Raw genomic sequence first — 20,584 nt, forward strand, 5'->3', positions numbered from 1 at the left:
TATGTTCTCTATTTCCTTTTGGCACCCATTTTAATTTAAAAAAAGGATATTACACCGATGCCAAAATTGCATCTTTAGCTTTAGGATCCTTCAAATCATGAAATTTTCCAAACCTCTTTTCTAAGCTTTTTTTTATTGTCTCTATCAGTACTCCACAGTATATGGGATTGTCCATTTGTAATGAATGCAAGATTTTTTGTATTCTTATTAACTCAGGTAGCAGGCATCCATAAAATGTTTCTTTATCTCCCTCTAAGCTTTTGATAGCTTCTGCTATGGGTTTTGTACAGTTGGTATATTCAATTAGAAACTGCAATTCAATTTCTTTAAAAACCGACAATCCTAGTTTTTTTAAGGTTTCATTTAAAGTTTCCTGAACTTTTAAAAGATCCATAATACAGTTATAATATGAATTCCATCTTGTTGGACATGGACTTGTCGGAGATTTCCCGGTAGTTTCACAATATATTTCAGACGCTTTGGGGGACCTTGAACACAAATTCCAAATTGCTTGGCATTTAGCCATAGCTGCATCATGCAGCTTTTTATATGAAATATTTTGAGATCTTGCCTGAATAATATCACGAGAGGTAATTAAATGCAATGTGTGGGTGGTACATCTTTCATGGTTAGGCAGTTGATATGTTTCTTCAGGTTTTTGAGATTCAGGAAATTCTTTTAAGAGAAATGTCTCATCATCATCGTCGTCATGTTCATTATTATTATTATGGTCGTCATCATTTTTATTTACTGAAATGTTTTCTATGTCAGATGATGAAAAAAAAATTCCATCAGTAGCGTCCATTCCCAATTCAGATTTTCCATAAATTTTAAATGCTTTTAACATATTTGAGCCATTATCAGTTACAGTTTTTGTTATTTTTGGTACCCTCAAATGATACTCTGTGTGTATGTCAATGATCAGTTCGACCACTTTGTCAAGGTATGAGTTCCTTTAAATCTTCTACAAGCAAGAGTAAAACTATTTCTCTCAAATGTGTGAGGACCAATCCAATGAACAGTCATACCTAGGTAACTTCTCCTTGATGATGACCAAACATCTGCTGTCGTACACACATAATCAACGGGTTTTAATTTTATTTTTAGATTTTCCTTATATTCTGCGCACATATCAGCAATTCTCTTGTTACATGTGCGACGGCACATAAATTTTGGTGGGTTTTGTAGTTTTTGAGCACCTTCAATTAGAGTCCTAAATGATTTATTTTCGACAATAGATATTGGTGACATTGTATCAATTATAAAATCTATAACCAACTTGTCTAAATTAATTGACACTGGCAAAGTAGTTGGAAGAGTGCTTTGTATCAGTTTTTTTGAAGTACTTGCACTATTTTCATCAGTGTGTGTGCCACATTTTTTCTTTTTGGAGGTTTTGGTTTGGGATTTTAAATTTTCATACTCTGTCAATAGATCACCATGACCTTTTCTCTGAAAAAAAAAGTAATATCATTATACATTCACACATACACAACCAGAATCAGCTATTGCAGTTTGTTTATTTATATACACCTATTGTCTATGTAATTGTAACAAATGAAAAAATATCAAGTTTGATTAGGAAATAAAATTAACATGTTACTCACTTTTATATGATTTAAAAAATTTGTAGTTGAAATTAGACTTCCTTTTAATGTTTTAGGGCATTTCTTGCAAACAGCAGATATATTATTATTCTCACTTCCAGCATCCTTTTTTATATCTTTAAAACAATACTTTAATATCAATGGTAGAGAAATATTATCATCCCTGAAACAAAATAGAAAATATCATGGGGATTAAGCATAAAAATAACATGTATGCATTTTGCAGGTATAGATAAATCAATGTATTAATTAAAGTATTTAACAATCGTTGTTTGTTTTAATATGAAAACATAGGTAATTGTTTATAAATTGAGTTTGGTGGGTAGCGGGTAGCTAATTAAAAATAACATGAGATATAATTATTCATTTTGTGTACTTACATGTTTTCAAATTTAATTCACTGAAAAGATAGTTACCAAGTAATTTATTCAGTAGGTTAGGTTAGGTTACCGGTTAACCGAATTTATGATCAACTTGCAAACAAACTCGAAACAGTTCAATAATTATTTGGTTCACTTTTTTGGTTTCGTTATTATTTTATCGGAAAGCAAGATAACTTTATTAAAAGTGTAAAAAGAGATAATTCGTTCGTTCGGTTCAACACATTTGGCAACCTAAGTGGCTTGCACAGATTACTACTATTAGCGTTTTCGGGAACGAAAACTCACCGCACGGTAAGGTGACCGAATAATCCCGAATTCATACGAAAAGAGTCGATAATAAACGAAGCTGATCAGACCAAGTTACATAGTGTTTTATTTACAGTGCTCTTTTATTGTAACAAGATTTTAATTGAAGATTGTAACACATTAATTATTAATTCTTCGATGTTTACAAAACTTAGCAAAAAGTATTTTGCATTTTGCAAATACAAAATATGCCCTAAAAGGTATTTCAAATAAAATATAAAATGCTTTTCTAAAAAAAGTATTTAAATACAAAATGGAAATAGGTATTTTGTATTTTGCATTTCAAATACTGTTATTTTTAAAATGTCACATCTCTGAGTAATACAATATTTTGACATCGAAATTTTGTTTGGTTCTACAGTTGGCTAAGAATTTTTCAATATATCCTCGTATAATAGTATAACAAGATGAATAGAAACAAAACTAACATCGATCAAAGAAACAAAAAATACAAAGAATAGTAGAGTAGCTTTTTATTTTGATTGAAACAAAAACAAAAAGCAGTCATTTGAATATAAAAGGCATCCAGCTGATGTATTATTTAGCCAGCCGATGTTTCCTTATGGTTAACGAAGCCCGGGAAAACAACATACAAACAACAAACCTGAAACTGTTGGTCTTAGTCCTTATTAGTATACTTGTTGTCTTGTCACATCGCAAGGTGGCTAAGAAATATATTGTTGAAACTATTCCATCGTTCCATGGCTAGGAGATTACGCCCCCTGATATAGAGCATCAAAATCCATGTCAAAATATGAGTTTAAAATGTCTTTGTCATCGATTAACTTAATATTTTCATAAGTTTCTAGACTGATTCTTCTCCTTCTTCACCCATGTGGTAGCGTTTCTAATTTACGCAGAGGATAAAAAATTTAGATTATGATCTAAATAAAATATGGTGCTTGATAATATTTTATCTTGGGCTGCCTGGAAATCCTCCATAAGCTATTCATCCAATTAGGCTCTCAGGTCCTATTAAACAATTTTATTTTCTACTTTGTCAATAAACAGATTCATTGATGCAATAACCATTGGCAAAATGACATCGTCGATTCTTTCGTAAAAATGTTTATATAATATATATATAATAGTTTTCTATATTTATTATATATATATATATATATATATATATATATATATATATTGAAATGATCAGAAATCTAAAAGCAAGTAGGTACATAATGAAAATTTATAATTTATTGAGATTAGTTTTACTAAAGATAATAATTAAACTAAAGGCAGAAAATCGATAAAAAAATAAAAGAAATTGAATTGATATTTGCAAGTTAATTAATTATAGTTATTTTATATATAAGGAATTATTTATTAAAAATGATATATTCTAAAAGGATTGCATATGTACAAATCATAATTTGTATCATGGATTAATGTTATTAATTATAAATTAATATAAAACTTAGTGGAAGATTGATTTTTTTTAAAAAAATATATGAAACTGTTGCCAAAATGACCCATAATAGTGAAAATTCATAAACTATTAATGAAATAAAAGTTTATTTAAAAATATAAATATAAGAACTGACAAGTGTTTGAAAAGTGAAGGACATTGTGAGGAGACAACAGCAAAAGTCTAGTCAGTCATATTATATGGTTGCTAGGTAAAAAAAAAAAAGGAGAGGGATCAGTTATTGGAAAAGAGTATCAGCAGAAAAGAGAATGGGGAGTGCAAAGTTATAAGAAATAGAAGTTAAAATTGAATCAAAATACAAAATAATTGCGAATTATTAAAGATGAATGGAAGATAAATATCTGGACTGAAGAAAATCCAATGAGTTGAAGATTTGTTACTAATCCAATGAGTTGAAGATTTGTTACTGACAATTCACAGAAGTAAATGCAAGTTTTAGATCTGATATTGCAAGATATTATCATCTCAGGTCAGTTCCTTCACGTATTATTGGCCAATAATAATAATAATAGTAACAATATAAAATAATTTAAAAAAAAAGGAATATTACCTATACTTACGTTGATAATGGATAAAATTCCTTATTTGTGAGGTTAAGATTCCTTTTCCGTAGAAATAATATGAATTGTGTAGTATAATTAAATTTTGTTCAATGTATCATATGTAATCCTTCCAAAGAAATAGAACTTCTTGATTATATCATATAAAATTGACATAATTTTCTAGTATTTTCCTTATATTGTACATCTAAATAATAGAATATTCATCTGAGTCGATTTATAACAGATTACTGAATTATCAAATTAGAGGAACGGCTAACTTCAGGTTAGACTCATAGGCGTACTCAACTACATTTTATTAAACTTCATTTGAATTAAAAATAATACAATTAACTTTTAACATAAAACTTTTATTGATTTGTTAAAAGGAAAAACATCCATAAGTTATTTATTTATGCCAGAACTCAAAGAGAGAATGAGTTTCATGCCCGGCAAATAACGTGCTAGCGACAACAATAGAAAAATAAAAACAATAATAAAAACAATAATAGAGGTAGAAATAAATAATTACAATATATATATATATATATATATATATATATAATAAAATTTATGACCTTATTTTAAAAAATTATTGTCGTAACTTATTGCGATAACCAAAATTATAATGTCGACTTGCTATTTTATAATAAATATTGAATGGAACACGTAATCAAACCAAATTTCTTTCGTTTTTCCAAACCAATAACTCTAGTGTGATAGTAGTCCACGTGGTAATTTCTCGAAAAGCTCAAAAATGTAAACATTGCGCATTGTATACTTAACCTGCTCGTTAGGTTAGGTTAGGTTAGGTTAATTCAAGATTCAAGATTCAGATTCTAGATAAGAATCACAAGTAAAAGTAATTGATACTTCAACATATGTAAATAGGAAGTTAGATAGTACCTAATCAAGAGTTGTGGCAGAAGATTTCGTTTCGCTCTCAAATATCAAAAATACCAAATATGTTACCAAGTAATTTTTGAAGCGTAAGTAGCACAACGACTTAATAAAATTTCCAATAATCTAAAAAATTCAGCAGTATACTTATGGCATCTTTATTGGCATGTTATTGTGTGTAATTTCATACACTTTCGTTCAAGGCTTTTTAAGGGTATAATAATATGAGTTTGAATAAAGAAGGGTGCGCAAATATTCACTGTCTCTAAAAATTTTAATTAAGAACGGAACAAAACTGTGTAGCTATAGAAATAATAAGGAGCAGAAAATTGAGACTCATGATTAAAAACTGGGTAGAGCTTTATTATTGCCATTTTCTCGAGAAAATCAGGCGAAAGGATAGTTCACGCTTAACTTGCTTCTGTCGAAAATTTCCACAAGAGGTTGAAAACTTATCTCATAATATAACTCAATTTAAGACAGAATTGGTAACAAGAAATTTAGCAGTCATCGGTTCTTAATGGCTTCATCAATTCACTTTATTGCCATGATATTTATATCTACAGAATGATATAGTACGATCATGCAAAGCCTTTAAACAAATTTCAAACAATTATTTGTGTCTTCCATGGCTATTTTTCACAACTGTTTATCCGGTTTAATTTAGACTTTGCGTACAAATGATATTTCCACTAAAATCTTTTTTCCTCGCTGTATTTACTAATGGGGTAACCAAGAAAAGAAATATTATATTTTGAGTTTTAGCAGATAATCATTCATTAGTTGCTCTAGACCCTATGAAATAAAATTGATTGAAATACAACTCACTTCTGTTTGTCGGTCTTGATTAAATTTTACAATCAATATTCAACCAAAATTCAAATGACTTGCCATTTCACACAGTTGCTTACAATACATGGATCAAATGAGAAATTCATGAAGCAATTGATAGCGGTAATTAATTGTATTACACATATTAATAAAACCAATTGGTTAATTATTTGAATTGCACTGCTAATATTAACGTATTTTTTGATACAATTGGTCTTTGAGAATGATTCAAATAATAAATGCTGATGTTGATAAAATTGGTACAGTTATTGTGAACTACAGAAATACAATCGAAAGTCAACTTACTGAATAAAGCGGGTGCCCTAAGCTGAATAATTTTTCTGAAACAACGCCTGTATGTCTTGATATTTTTTCTCGACAGATAAATCAATAGGCTTCGAGCATCTTTTCTATTTTTTTTTATTGAAGAAAGTAGTACTAGTAGTCCTACCTGCCGTAAGTAGGTAATAATTATTCTTGAACAACCCGTATACAGGTTGATTCTACGAGATTCAATTTTTTTCGATAAATAGGAATCTTAAGATGATTTCGGGAAATAAACAATAAGCTTCGAGCAAGCCTTTTATTGCTTTCATTGAATAAAGAGTTCTTGGTTGCCCTAAGCAGGTAATAGTTATTCTGTACAAGTTGATTCTCTGCGATATATTTTTTTAATAGATAAACGACCCAAGATAAGAATCATGAGGCTTATGAAGAATGAACTTCGAGCATGTCTCCATTTTTTTCATTGATAAAGTGATCACAAAGATTGAAACAAAAGTTGTGTGTCTTATCAATCGATATTGTCTAATCAATAGCATTATAGTTCGATAATAATATTTGATACAGACGTAATTGAATTTTGGGGTTTTTCTAGTGACAAATTTTGTCTAGTCCCCTAGATAGTTTCGGTCTTGGATTTTCCGCGTTAAACTGATTCCTGCGACCCCTAGTTTCAGCTCCATGTAGACGTGGAAGAAAATGATAATAAAAATAATGTAAAATTATATCAATTTATAAAAGAACAAATGAACAACAAAAATATTAATGAAAAGCAACGGAGTAAGTATTTGAAAAAATTATTAACGGAAGAAGAGAGTGAATACGAAGAAGATGATATAAGTGACAATGGTACAATAGTAGAAAAAGAAGTGGAATGTTATGACATAATCAACAAACTGAAATAAAACAGGAGGACCAGACGAAACAGTGAATGAACTAATAAAATATTGGGAGAAGATAACCTAAGATACAAAATATTCAAGATCATAGAAAGAGTATGGGAAACAGAAGCAATGCCGAGAGAGTGGTCTACTGGATTGATTATACCAATAATGAAGGGAGGAAATTTCCTCCCTTCATTATGTTGGGATTAATCCCAACATATGTAGCAATTATAGAGGTATTGCTTAATACCGTATATAAAATACTATCAACATTAATAAATGAGACTAAAAAAGGTAATGGAACCAGAAATAGGTGGATATCAAAAAGGCTTTAGATAAGGAAAATCAACAGTAGATGCCTATAAAACAAGTGATCGAAATAAGCTATGAACACAACATTATTATACAAATACTTTTTAGACAATTATAAAGGACATGGAAAACTAAAAGTACCCCAAAAGTTGATACGATTGGTAAAAATGGCTACGCTAAATTCTAGGGCAAATATAATAACAAAAAACGAGTCATCCGAGGGATTTGAAATAAATGCTGGGGTAAGACAATATCGATAGAAGTATCATTAATAAAGCAATACAAGTAATACCGTATACTGATGATTCAAAATATTAGCAAGGGACCGAAAGAGTCTTAAGAACACATTAGAGAAAATTGTAAGAGAGGCAAGAGGATTGAAAATAAATCAGTAAAAGATAAAATATACGAAAACGGTAAAGATAAATGACCTCATCTTCGAGGTAGTCGACACCTTAGAAAAATTCATGGAGCAGTGAAAGCTGGAAATAATGAGCATAGAGGACTTATGAACTATGAAGGTTCTTCTAAATCAGGGTGATAAAAGTCTTACTTATGCCTCCATTGTGAATACATCTAAAGGCTCATTTGGAAACGCTAATGTATTCGCCGAGTACTTTACTAGCAAGCCACTAGCGTTTAAATAATATGTGTGAACAGTCACTCACTGGTATTAATTCACTGGCGTGCGAGCGACTCGGACACAGCTCTAGACTCGTACTAGTGAACAATGGGGGGCCCGGAGGCACCAGTGCACTGGTAAGTGTGAACATATACTAGCACATTTCTTCCGTTTGTTTTGCGAATCGTGTTGAAATAAAAATGAATGAATGAGTGGACAACAACACAAGTGGAATGAAAATAAATTTTTTCATTTTATTAAGCTTTACATGAATGAGGAATGTTTTTTGAGTGTACAAAGTGGTGATTATAAAAGTAAACATGCTTATGCAGAAGTCGCATATTGATGATAAGGAGAGTACACTAGCATGTATGAATTAGCCTTTGATTAACGTTGATTCTAATGTGAAAATGCCAATGAGAAACCAATCCTGTTTATTAAGTCGATAATGTTAAATTCATCTCAATATATTTTTTATTAAAATCAGTTTGTACAATGACATTTATTATCTTTCCATAATGAGAATTATAACTATAGAAAAGCTCTAGGTCATTACTAATAACCTTTCATAGTTAATGCGATATATTTTTGATTGATTAATTTTCCCATTAATATTCTACGCTTTTTTCTTCTTCGTGGAATCGAATCTCCCCTAAAGTATCGCGATCACCGTTGATGAGTTCATTAATCATTTTGGGAATTGCCAAATTGTGAAAATTATATTAATTCTTATTTTTGCATTCGTGTTTATATCTACCTTCCCAATTCGAACTTTATATCGAATATCGAAAATAGATAAATATAATGAATTTATTTTCTGAATACTTGTTCGTAAAATGTAAAACAGATGGCTCATTGTATAATTAAATAGTGTTTGTTTCATTCTAGATAAAGCACACTTTTTTCAGAAAGTTATTCTCTCAATATGTATACGTATACTTTCTTACTAGAAGTAATTCCCACCGCAAAACTGATACAATTGGGTGTGAATTAAGAAATATACGTTTTTTATACTCATTTTAACGTGAAAAGTAGAGAATTTTATTTGTTAGTAACCCCGGTAAGAAATCAAAGTGCACACAAATCAATAGAGCCAGCTGATTTATGTAAAGAAGCCGTCCCATTATTTACTTTAAATAGAATTTTTCGTTTGGTTTTGGCAGTGGGGAGTCTCAGTGTTGTATTTTTTTAACATTGACTATTCAAATTCTTTGAGGGTTATTACTTTTTGGCGATAATTTGATATTATTGACGATGCAGTGTCGAATAGTGAACAAATAGTAAAAAAATTGTCAGTCCGGGAGTCAGTCGAGAGTTGGACATGAAGATTTACATATCCTATGGCAAAAAATTATGATAAATGACAAGAGAATATTAGGTAAGACTTCAGTATACCATCTACATCTGATCCCCGTGGAATGTCATAAATTCTATTCTGCGGAAAAACTTACATTCGGAGATATGGTTCAATTTTGAAATCATTTCCAGGAGGGAGGAAATCATGGATTCCGATTTAGGAAAGATTCCATGTAGAAAAGGGGATTTCTTTGTTGATGACCTAGAGAAGTTGTTTCTAGCTGCGGATTCACCCAGGAGCGTTGTATCCCGTTCTGGATAAACCTGAAAGGTCATTTCGCTCCTATAAGGCCACCATCTAAGCATATACCCCCTACAACCCTTCCCCGTCTTGCCGTTTTCATGGTTCATGGCTGGCCGTAGAAAAGATACTTCATTCGCCTTAGGTTAAATAGTTACAGATATTTTCTGTATTTTTATGTACTGTATTTTTCTAATATTTTTTTCAATCAATCTGTTCTCGTTCTTTCTCTCTACTCATCAATCTTTTGTATCGCTTACATATGCATATGCATCCTTACAGGACAACATAGTTTAGATTATGTTATCCAGCTCAATCATCAATCCATTCGACAGTACATTGAGTCTTGTCCCCTCGTATTATGGAATCTCATTTAAGTGAGTTCTGCGCAGTCACTTTGTAATAGGAATTATCAAATCCATAACAAACTTCTCAAGTTTATACTATATTCTTTTCTTCTTTTGGTAGAAGTTTTGGCAATCTCCAATGCATAAAATAATTTCAAAGTCAAGGTACAGAAAAATGATCCTAAGAAACTATATAACGTGATAATAGAGTTGAACTTTAATACTTATTATATTTGGATGTAACTATTTAAAAAATATGGAGTTCTGGTCAATATATATCTCATACTGCACACACTACCACTATATCAACAGTCACAATTACTCTGCCTGACCACGTTTTGAAAACGCATATCTGACATTGTAATTGTGTTGGTGTAGTGATAGTGTAAAAAGTGTGCTCAGTATAAATATCACCAAATGTTCCAGAAATTCCAAGTTAATATCTCGAAAACTATTTGAACCACGATAAGAAAATTTGACAATTATAAACCGTGTGTAGTACACTCGAGGATGTTCACGGTTTTCTACGATTATCATTCATTATCGTTCATCTGCCAAATGGCAAACGACAGGAAACAATACATTGCCAAAAATCTTACACACTTAGTCAATACACCCTAAAAGCATCCCAACCCCTATCTCCCTCAATAAAATAATCACAATGAGCTTCTCTCTTTATCTTTGAGTATAATTTAAAAATTTAAGCAAGCAGCTGCTTTATTAGAACGTCTCATTTTGGGACACGTGGTATTATTTTAATGAAAGAACAGAAAAAGAAAGAAAGAGAAAAAGTATATTGTTCCTTTACTGCGAAGGTCTCTCTTAGACTAATTTGTCGGCGATACCTTTTTTGTAGTAGATACTTGGAAACGAGAGAAAAAATGTATTTATTCGGGAAAAAAAAGAGCTGTAAAACAAAGCCATATCCTAGTATCGGCTGTTAGTCAGTTGAAGTGTATTATTGTTAAAAGTTTTGAGACTTACTACTACTACTACTACTACTACTACTACAGAAGATAATATCATTACCATTCAGGCTTATATCCAAGCCCATCAAGTTTCAATTGGAATATTGAATTGTGAAGTTGATGATTCTAATATTTTCAAAACATATTACAAACCGCAATTCTTAACTAATCAATTTTCAGACGATCAATACATAAGTATTCGAGATCTCAGAAATATATTAGAGTTAGTACACTTCGGTGTTCAATTTTACCGCAATCCTACTACCAGAACACTTTTTATATATACAGGGTGTCTCATAACGACCCAACTACTTTAGTTGGAAAAAATACATTTTTATATAAATTTATTGGTATGTACTAAAAGATAAAAAATAAAATTTAATTGTTTCACGACATTGTTTGAATGATGACCATCACGTTGACGGCACTCCTCAAACCGTTGCGTACATTTTCAAAAACCTTTTGAAGAAGTCGTCGAGGAATACTCCTGATCTTTTCTTCAATATAGTATCTTAAATCTATCAAATTTCGTGGATTATTCTCGTAGACCACACTCTTAAAATAACCCCGCAAGAAAAAATCAGGTGTGGTCAAGTCAGGGCTCTGAGGTAGCCATTCAATATCACCTCTTCGTGAAATCACTTTTTCTGGGAACAACTTGTGCAATGCAGCTAAAGAGTTGTTAGTGGTGTGCGATGTGGTCCCATCCTGTTGGAAACATGTCAGCCCGTTATAATGCTCACATTGTTCCAGTTGAGGCCCGAAAAAATTGCGTATCATGTCGACATAGCGTGCAGAAGTAACAGTCACTGCATGTTGTCTGTTATCTTAATAAAAATAGGGCTTAATAATGCAGTTCGGCGACATAGCGATCCACGGTGACTTTTGGGCTATGCAACTTGCATTTATGTAAGGTTTGTGGAATTTTTTCTCCCCAAAAACAACAATTTTTGCGATTTACGTATCCATCCAAATGAAAATGTGCCTCATCGCTGAATAACATGTTGTGAAATTCTTAAATCTCTCTAACATTGCATTCACAAAATTCAATCTTATAATGTCATATATATTCATTTTCATGTAGCGCTTGCACAATCTGAATTTTATAGGCATTTAGGTGTAAATCAGATCGCCTTATGCGGTGAATTGTCGCTCTTGATAATCTCAGTTGAGAATCACACTTTCTGACGCTGAATCGAGGCTGTCGGCTTACAGAATCTGCTACTGACTGAATGTTTCCAGGCGTTATTGCTGTCCTTGTACCACCGTGATGAATTTCCCAATGTTTCAATAGTGTTTCCAGTAGTATTGAATGTCTGGAACCAAACTAAAATTGTTGCATTGCTTGGAGCTTTCGCAATGTTGGGCAGTCGATAATGTAACCGATACAACCGTCGAACTCGAATAAGCGATCGATTGTTCTCGAAATACGCGCGCACTCAAAACGAGTGTTTCTCTCCCGTGTACGGTATGATGGCAACAAAAAATTTGGCAGCTTCGACTCTATTCGTCGGAAGACAAAATGTACAAATCTGTAATAGAACTGAATTTACTATGGATCGATTATGTTCTCAACATAGGCGACAGATGGCAGAAATTCCGTGTCTCAAACGTGCGTTTACATTAAAATACATGTGCGTTATATTTGTACCCAGGGTGTCTTCAATATCTATGTAAATAGAAACTGAGCAAAAAAGTGTCCCGACTGCTAATCACAAAATGCATTACTTTCAAGAACAGTTGATAGATTATAAACGAAAAGATAATGGTGTTATTTAATATATGTAGATTTTTCTTCAGGGACCTTTGACACTAATAAATTCATGGACCTCTGTTGATCGTTTTGATTAATAACAGACAAGTTACATAGAGCAATCACGAACTCAATATGTGGTTAATGACAAATTGTGGTGAAATAAAATTAATATCTTTGGATTTATATTTCTAGAGACATCGAAATGAAATTTGGAGAGGTTCCATTCACACCGCAGTATCTCGACTATACCGTGTACTATTATGTTTGATGTACCTAATGTTTCATAACAAAAGACCAATCTGTAAACTATAAATTTCAGTCCCTGTGATGCATAAATATATTACAAATATTTTCAAAAATTTGGTTTTTAAAATTCACCTTCTGTATTTATTTCTAAATAAGTAAGGAAAATTGTTTGTCATGGGAATTAGTAATTTCAATTTTAGTACGACTAATATAGGATGGAAAGTATCCCTCGTTGCTTCAGTAAACATGAATGAGATAATACTTGTGAATTATTCTTAACTATAGTCTTAACTATAGTTCATGTATTGAGGTTTAATATTTTATAAAACAATTAGAATCTATTTGACGTAAAAAATATTGATTTTCAATGCCTTCAAGTGTTAGTGGTGAGAAACTGGTTAAAGCTTAATCTAGAGCACATATGGGCAACCACCGGCCCGTGGGCCGGATCCGGCCCCGTGTAAGATATGATCCGGCCCGCGAGACATTTTGGAAAAACCCAATTAAAAAAATATTGCACTAAACTAAGTATTTATACTTAGTACTAGTACATATACTTATACTAGTACATATCTTGTTTGTGCTTTTTATCTTATCCGGCACCAGATATGATATGAATAGACTATAAAAATGTGGAGTCATCAATAGACTAATGAATCCCATAGCCTACATAAGTTTCCTTGTGTTTTCTTAGTTTACTCACGGGAGTGACGGTGAGGCGGCAAACATCAAAACCTTTGATGTTTGCCACCTCACTCTTTGATAATCACCGCCACTCGGCTTGATCCATCAAATTCTTTGAAGTTTGCCGCCTCACGGGCTACACATCAAAAGATTTTATTTATTGCTTCTCGATTATTCTAAGCTAGTTTATTCTAGATTATTCCTTCATTTTGTCTATATAAGCGGGTGGATGACCCGAAAGTTAGTTCAGTTCTATTTGAGCTACCGAGGTGATAACTCAGACAAGCGATATCCTAGCGAACGGCTACAGCCGTCAACTTGCTTAATGAGTTTTTGTGTATCTTGAGTGGTTACTAACTATAGTTTGTTATTAAGTTTATTGAACGAAAAGTAAAAAAAAATGATGTCTGGTGGAAAGAAACGAAAAGTAGATACAGAGGGTCGCCAGTTTCAAGAAAAATGGACTGAAGAATTCTTTTTTATCTTGCACAATGGTAAGCCTATTTGTTTGCTTTGTAATGAATCCATTTCAGTAATGAAAGAATTCAATATAAAGAGGCATTACTCAACTAAGCATGCTACACAGCACTTATTGACAGGACAATTAAGAACAGACAAAATCCAGAAACTTAGAGCAAATATTGAAAAACAGCAACAAATGTTTCGTAAACAAAGACTTGATAATGTTGTGAAAGCTAGTTTTATAGTTAGCTCAAAATTGGCAAAGGCATTAAAACCATTTGCCGAAGGAGAATTTATCAAGGAGTGTATGTTAGAAGTTTGCGGTGTTTTGTGTCCTGAAAAGAAAAATGAATTTGAAAAAATAGTTTGTCAACAGAATTAAATGTGCAAAAATATGATTTGATAGTCCTTCATTGCATTATCCACCAACAGAACTTGTGTTTTAAGTCCATTCGACTCCACAATGTTATGAATGTGGTAGTAAAAACCATCAGTTTTATTCGATCCCGAGGGCTTAACCATCGTCAGTTCGAGACGTTTTTGGATGAAATATCAGCTGAATATAACGACGTAACATATTATTGAAGTCAGATGGATGAGCAAAGGAAAAATGTTGAAACGGTTTTACGAGCTTAGAAATGAGATAGCAGACTTTATGAAAATAAAAGATAAGCCACTATCTGAATTGAGTGACCCAAAATGGATATGTGATTTAGCATTTCTGGTCGATCTTACAGGCTATTTGAATGATTTAAATTTGAAACTTCAAAAACAAGGACAGTTAGTAAATGATTTGTACAGCCATTTGAAAACGTTTCAGATCAAACTACGCTTGTGGGAGTCACAGATGCAGTCTGGTAACAGTTACCATTTCAACACGCTCTCTGAGTATGAAAATATTGCTTATGCTCAATATGCTGAAGAACTCAAGTTACTGTCGGAACAATTTTCGAACAGATTTAGCGACTTCAAAAACATGGAAGAATGTTTCAATTTATTTGCTACTCCTACAAAATGTAATGTACAAAATGCTCCAATACACTTACAAATGGGGTTAATCGAGATTCAAGAAAACTCACTCCTAAAATCCAAATTTGAAGACGTAGAGTTGTGCGATATCTACAAAAAATACCTAGAAGAAGACAATTTTCGGCAGCTTAGAAAATTCGCAAGAAGATTGATTTCTGCGTTTGGCAGTACTTATAAATGCGAACAGTTCTTTTCATTGATGAAAGTTAATAAATAAACACATCGTACAAGACTGACTGACGATAATTTGGAAAATTCTTTACGTCTTTGTATCAGTGGAATTCATCCAAATATCGATGGATTAGTTTCCCAAATTCAAGCTCAAGTGTCTCATTGATTTCAGTGTATTTAACTTTTGTAGTTTGTAACAATTGCAAATGTAACTATTTAATTATAATGTTGTACCATTTTTTAAAATTTCATTTTGTTATTTTAATAAATACAATAATCACATTGTCAATATACACATACATGTCAATAATAAATACATAATACAATAATAACATTGTCGTATTATTTCATATCTAATATCTATCGCAAAAAAATATTATCACTACTTTAAATTCACTAAATACTTTTAAACGCGGCCCGCGAACGTTTTGCACGCTAAAGTTTGACCCTCAGCATGTCAAAGGTTGCCCATACCTGCACTAAGTACTTTTAAATGCGGCCCGCGAACGTTTTGCACGCTAAAGTTTGGCCCTCAGCATGTCAAAGGTTGCCCATACTTAATCTAGAGTGTAAAAAAGTTCTAAAAAAACTGATGAGTGATGCTGCAAGGGTCAACTTGTTGGAAGTGCCTGTTCACTCGGGTAACAAGGGCAACGACGAGGATAATTTGCTCGTCTCGCAAACGGGATCGGCAGAATCAGCAATGGGCTTCATGATTTAACTAGAATGAAATTCGACATTTCACTAACGTTCTAATGGAACATGGTAATCTAAGACCCCATCTTCCTAGAATGGGCTTTTCGGATGAGCTAGAACGCCGCTGATACATGAACGAGAAAGAAACTTCAGGCAACGTCATCGGTGGGTGCCTCTCACTTACACGAACGACTTTCAAACAATTGAATGAACCTTATCGTTTTGCCTAGAGACGTTAAAAAGTTCAAGTCTAGGTACCTGATAAGCTTTTCAAAGGAGATCAGCCTTTTATAATTTTAAATTTGGCACGACGAGCCTGTCATAAGGTCTATGTGCGCCAACAAACTATCATAATGATAACGTGATACCAAAACCAACAAAGCTATTTTAAAAAGAGAGAAATCTCTAATAAATGGATATTTTGTTGAAAATTCCATGTACCTCCTAACTATACTCACGACACATTGGAAGTTTCTACTAATTATGTCAACCTTAATAATTCTTATTCATACTATAGTATTGAGGAAGTGCCAAAACTGTTCAAAACCAACAAAATAAATGATAATGTATACTATAGGCTTGTATAAATTTTATGGATATATTGAACATTATTAAACATGAACCAAATTACTCTCAATTTTAAGTTACAAATACTCCTAAAAACAATGAAATCTTGTCAACTTATGATTCGATGGAAAATAAAATTTTTGTGTTAAAATTTAAAAAATTCAAGTAAAAGCTATCATCTATGAATATATTGAAATTTTTTTTGAATAACTTTCAGTATTTGTCATCATTAATATTGTTGGTGGGCTCTCGTCATACCATTGGATCCTCAACAGACATAGTGCGTCTATTCCGTTTCATCCACTAAACCCATGACATTCTACATCTGACACAGCACACATAGGGAACTCACTGTTTGTCTTGATCTTGAATTACAATACAAAAATACATGAGATAAACCTTGTTCACAAAATGGTCTGGCCTGTAGCTTCACAATAAATTCTCCACAAGTATAACAAAACTGCTCAGGAGAAATTTGGCATCTACCACACATATCACTTGCCATTTTTATTTTAGTTGCTAAAAAAATGTATTAACTACACAGAGAATATCAAGAGAGAATTTTCAGTAAAAACCTTTGAAACTTACCAACTAACTAATGCAAAAGTATATACCAAAACATTTAGAGTCTGTAAAGTAAGTCGGTTTATTTGAAACGCTACAATCTACACAGTAAACTAGCAAACAAGTTTGGGTGCACACTTAGAACGCACAATTAGCACAATCAGCATAAATTTGAAGAAAAACTGTTTGCTGATTTCTTCTTTGGTTCTTGGAGCTTTCAAGTCTCTCTCTATTATTCTTTTAGGGACGTTCACCTTATTTTGATGGCGCTGTAGGATCTCTAGATTCGAGTTACTGGTTGAGCCCCATAGCTGGATGCTATAGGGCTTTATTATTTCTTCTATTATTTGGAAGGTACTATAATTATAAAATTAATTGTTAAATGTGATACAAAAATCATGTAGGCGAGTATTATAATTACATTTGATCCAAAAATTACTTGTTTTTCATTTGCATTACTGAAGTCTAATATAGTTATAAAAAATTTGTACAACAACATATTTTGGTAGTTTTCGTCTCTGTTTAACAATGATTTAATGCTATTACTTAACAAGTGATTCTTGTTTGGATTTTAGAAACATTGTATGATTCCCATGTGATTCACACATAAACACTACACAATTTGAAGATGATGATGATGTTAGTAATTCATGTTCAAAGGATGGAAACTTCTGAGGATATTAATTAACTGGTGAATTATTTGATTTATAATAGGGCTAACGTTAAAACGTTCAACATACATTCTCAACTGACAACTTACTAGGTGCAAATATTTCGAGGGCAATTATAAAATGGAAACATTGACTTTTCTTCTATGAACTATTACAGACCTTAGCCGTTAGCCAATATTGAACCACATATCTATTATATGGAAGTCCCTATTATATTTTATTTATGTCGTATACGTGCTATTACTATTAGGAATCAATCCGCCGAATACAACTGAAAACTCTCAAATCTTGCAAAAGCTTGAGCTATAGCCTCGTAATACTATCGTTACAAATCTTGTCGCCAAACTTTTAAACAGACCGATTTATTCAAAAACACAATATTTTTATGTAAGAAATCTCAAACGAAGTGGTAAAGGGATATTTTTAAAATATATTAAGGTTATGTGATACCATCTAGTAATAGCCACTAACCTATTACACAAAAAAATGTTATATGAAAACCTCTAGAGATGTTTATTAACATTTCACAAGGCTTTATAGAATTTATGAGCCCAAATAAATAATAAATACCTGCCAAAACCATGTACATATAAACCAGAATCAGGATACCTCTCTACTGTTATTAGTCTAAACCTACAAACGACTCTTATTAAAAAAATTGCTGATAATAGAGGAAGCCAATGAGTAGCAATGAAACCATAACAAGACTTTACAAAACATAATGAACGCCTTATAAACGTAGGCAAAAGAAGCAATGCACAGAAATCGATAAATCTAAATCCATGCTTGATGATTTCACAAACAGAAGAGAATATCCATTTATTAAAATAAATTGTGATTCATGCTTCATAAGAAAACGGTCAATATCAAAAATAAATGATTAAGCTAAGAGAAATAAGAAATATGTAACTTCTCGTAGAAAGAGACAGATAATAATTGTTAGGCGAGGTAATGAGTCATGCGGACGAAAATTAGCCATAGTCACAAAACTAAAAAACATATTGTTATTTACACTATCTGCTTTGATAAAACAAGTAATATAAGTTGCTATTAAACTTATTAAGCACTGTGCACGAAACCCATGGGATCGACGCTCATGAGCTTGGCACACAAGGATCAATTGGAATAAACTTCGTTAGGTTTTGGGTCTAGTGTCAAATTTGAAAACATTTCACAAATTATTTGTTCATTTATTGCCATGTTCGAAATACAAAATACCTGGTTAATTGAATAAAAGATACGAATATTATAGAAACACTTTTTTGAAACTATACTTTTTACTATATAAACCTTCATAAGCCCTTTTATAGTCTTCTTCATTAAGTAATAATGCATATTCCCAATTCTTCCCTGAATTCAGTAATATAATTTTGTTCCAATCAAACAAATATGAATCTAAATAAATCGAAATAAATTTGAAATAAATGCCCACAGAGCTTTGATATTCAGTTTGTGTTCAAAGCACAATTTTCAAGCTCTTGGAGACAAACATTTATCTGGTGTAAAGGGGTAAAGGGCAAAACGCAACTGTGCTCGACGTACAGATCTTAAAAACGACAATTTGGAACGTGGGTTTGAAGCATTGCGCACCCATGTGCTCTATCGGGTGCTCAAATTGTGTAATTGGAAAGCAACTATAGTAGATAATTGTTTCACAGATAAATAGCATTGTAATTTGTGGCGTAAATATTGTTTCACATATTCCGATAGCCGAAGATTATTTGTAAAATTCTAATCTGAATTATATTTTTAAACGCCGGAAAACTGTTTCTGAATAAAATTTTTATTTATTCGAAATTATATTTATAAAAATATGGTTACAATGAATTATATATATATATATATATATATATATATATATATATATAATTAACGAATAATTGAACAACAACTTAATATTTTGGAAAATTCTTATTTATATTGAAAATATCGTTGACATTGTCTTTACAAAGTTATGGTTGTTTTCTTGGTTTACTATGTATTATTCCTTTTTACGTCTTTTTATTAAAATAATGCTTAAGTTGCGCCTTTATGGTTTTGCGTTTTTAATTATTTGTTTAGATTTGGAATTTCTCAGATCGTAATTCTAGTTAAGTTTCTATTATGATTCGGAGATCACCAAAATTATAAATAATTTACCGATTCCCCACTTCAAATCTAGTCTATTGAGGTCGAAAAAGTCATTTTTAAATTATTTCCTTCACCACCTTCTAGAGACACACAATAAATATATATAAATAAATAATATAAATATAATATAATAAATATAATATATAATATAATTTAATAATATAATAATATAATATAATAATATAATAAATATAATATAATAATATAATAAATATAATATAATAAAATATATATATAAATAAATAAATAAATCGGACAATATTTCCTCGTACTTGCTGATTTGAAGTTACTTTAAGACCTTTCGAAAGCTATGATCGGATTAATAAATATCATTATAATAAATATCAATGCACAAAAAAGTAACAAAATTTAAAAGCTCTTTTAGATCATGTTTCAAATTTGAAATTTCCACCGAAAAATGAAAATGAAGTGATCTAATTCTTGTTCTGGGTTAGCATCCGTAATCAGCTGATAAGTGATCTACCTGAAATCGGATTGAGGTTTCAGAAATTAATGTTAGTATTTTTGTTACTTATTTGTCTTGATTTCACTCTTTACATTGACAACTTACATAATTATATTAATAACCTAGAACATGAAT

The 20,584-nt window shown here is 31.5% G+C and overlaps 1 protein-coding gene across 3 annotated transcripts in view; it reads right to left on the reverse strand.

Moving 5' to 3' along the window:
* The window catches only part of LOC130900633 (inactive rhomboid protein 1), a 302,734-nt gene that overhangs the window by 276,623 nt on the left and 5,527 nt on the right, over nt 1–20,584 (reverse strand). For 2 of the 3 annotated variants that reach the window (XM_057811371.1, XM_057811370.1), the window contains exons 1-2: nt 4,276–4,512; nt 2,901–3,268 (exon numbers count right to left, since the gene is read on the reverse strand). The exons of the other annotated variant lie outside the window; for it this stretch is intronic. The gene's annotated coding sequence lies outside the window, so the exon portion shown is untranslated. Of the gene's footprint in view, nt 1–2,900; nt 3,269–4,275; nt 4,513–20,584 lie in introns of those variants that run through there. 3 annotated transcript variants of the gene reach the window in all.

The sequence above is a fragment of the Diorhabda carinulata genome, chromosome X (genome assembly GCF_026250575.1).
Source record: "Diorhabda carinulata isolate Delta chromosome X, icDioCari1.1, whole genome shotgun sequence".
NCBI lineage: Eukaryota > Metazoa > Arthropoda > Insecta > Coleoptera > Chrysomelidae > Diorhabda > Diorhabda carinulata.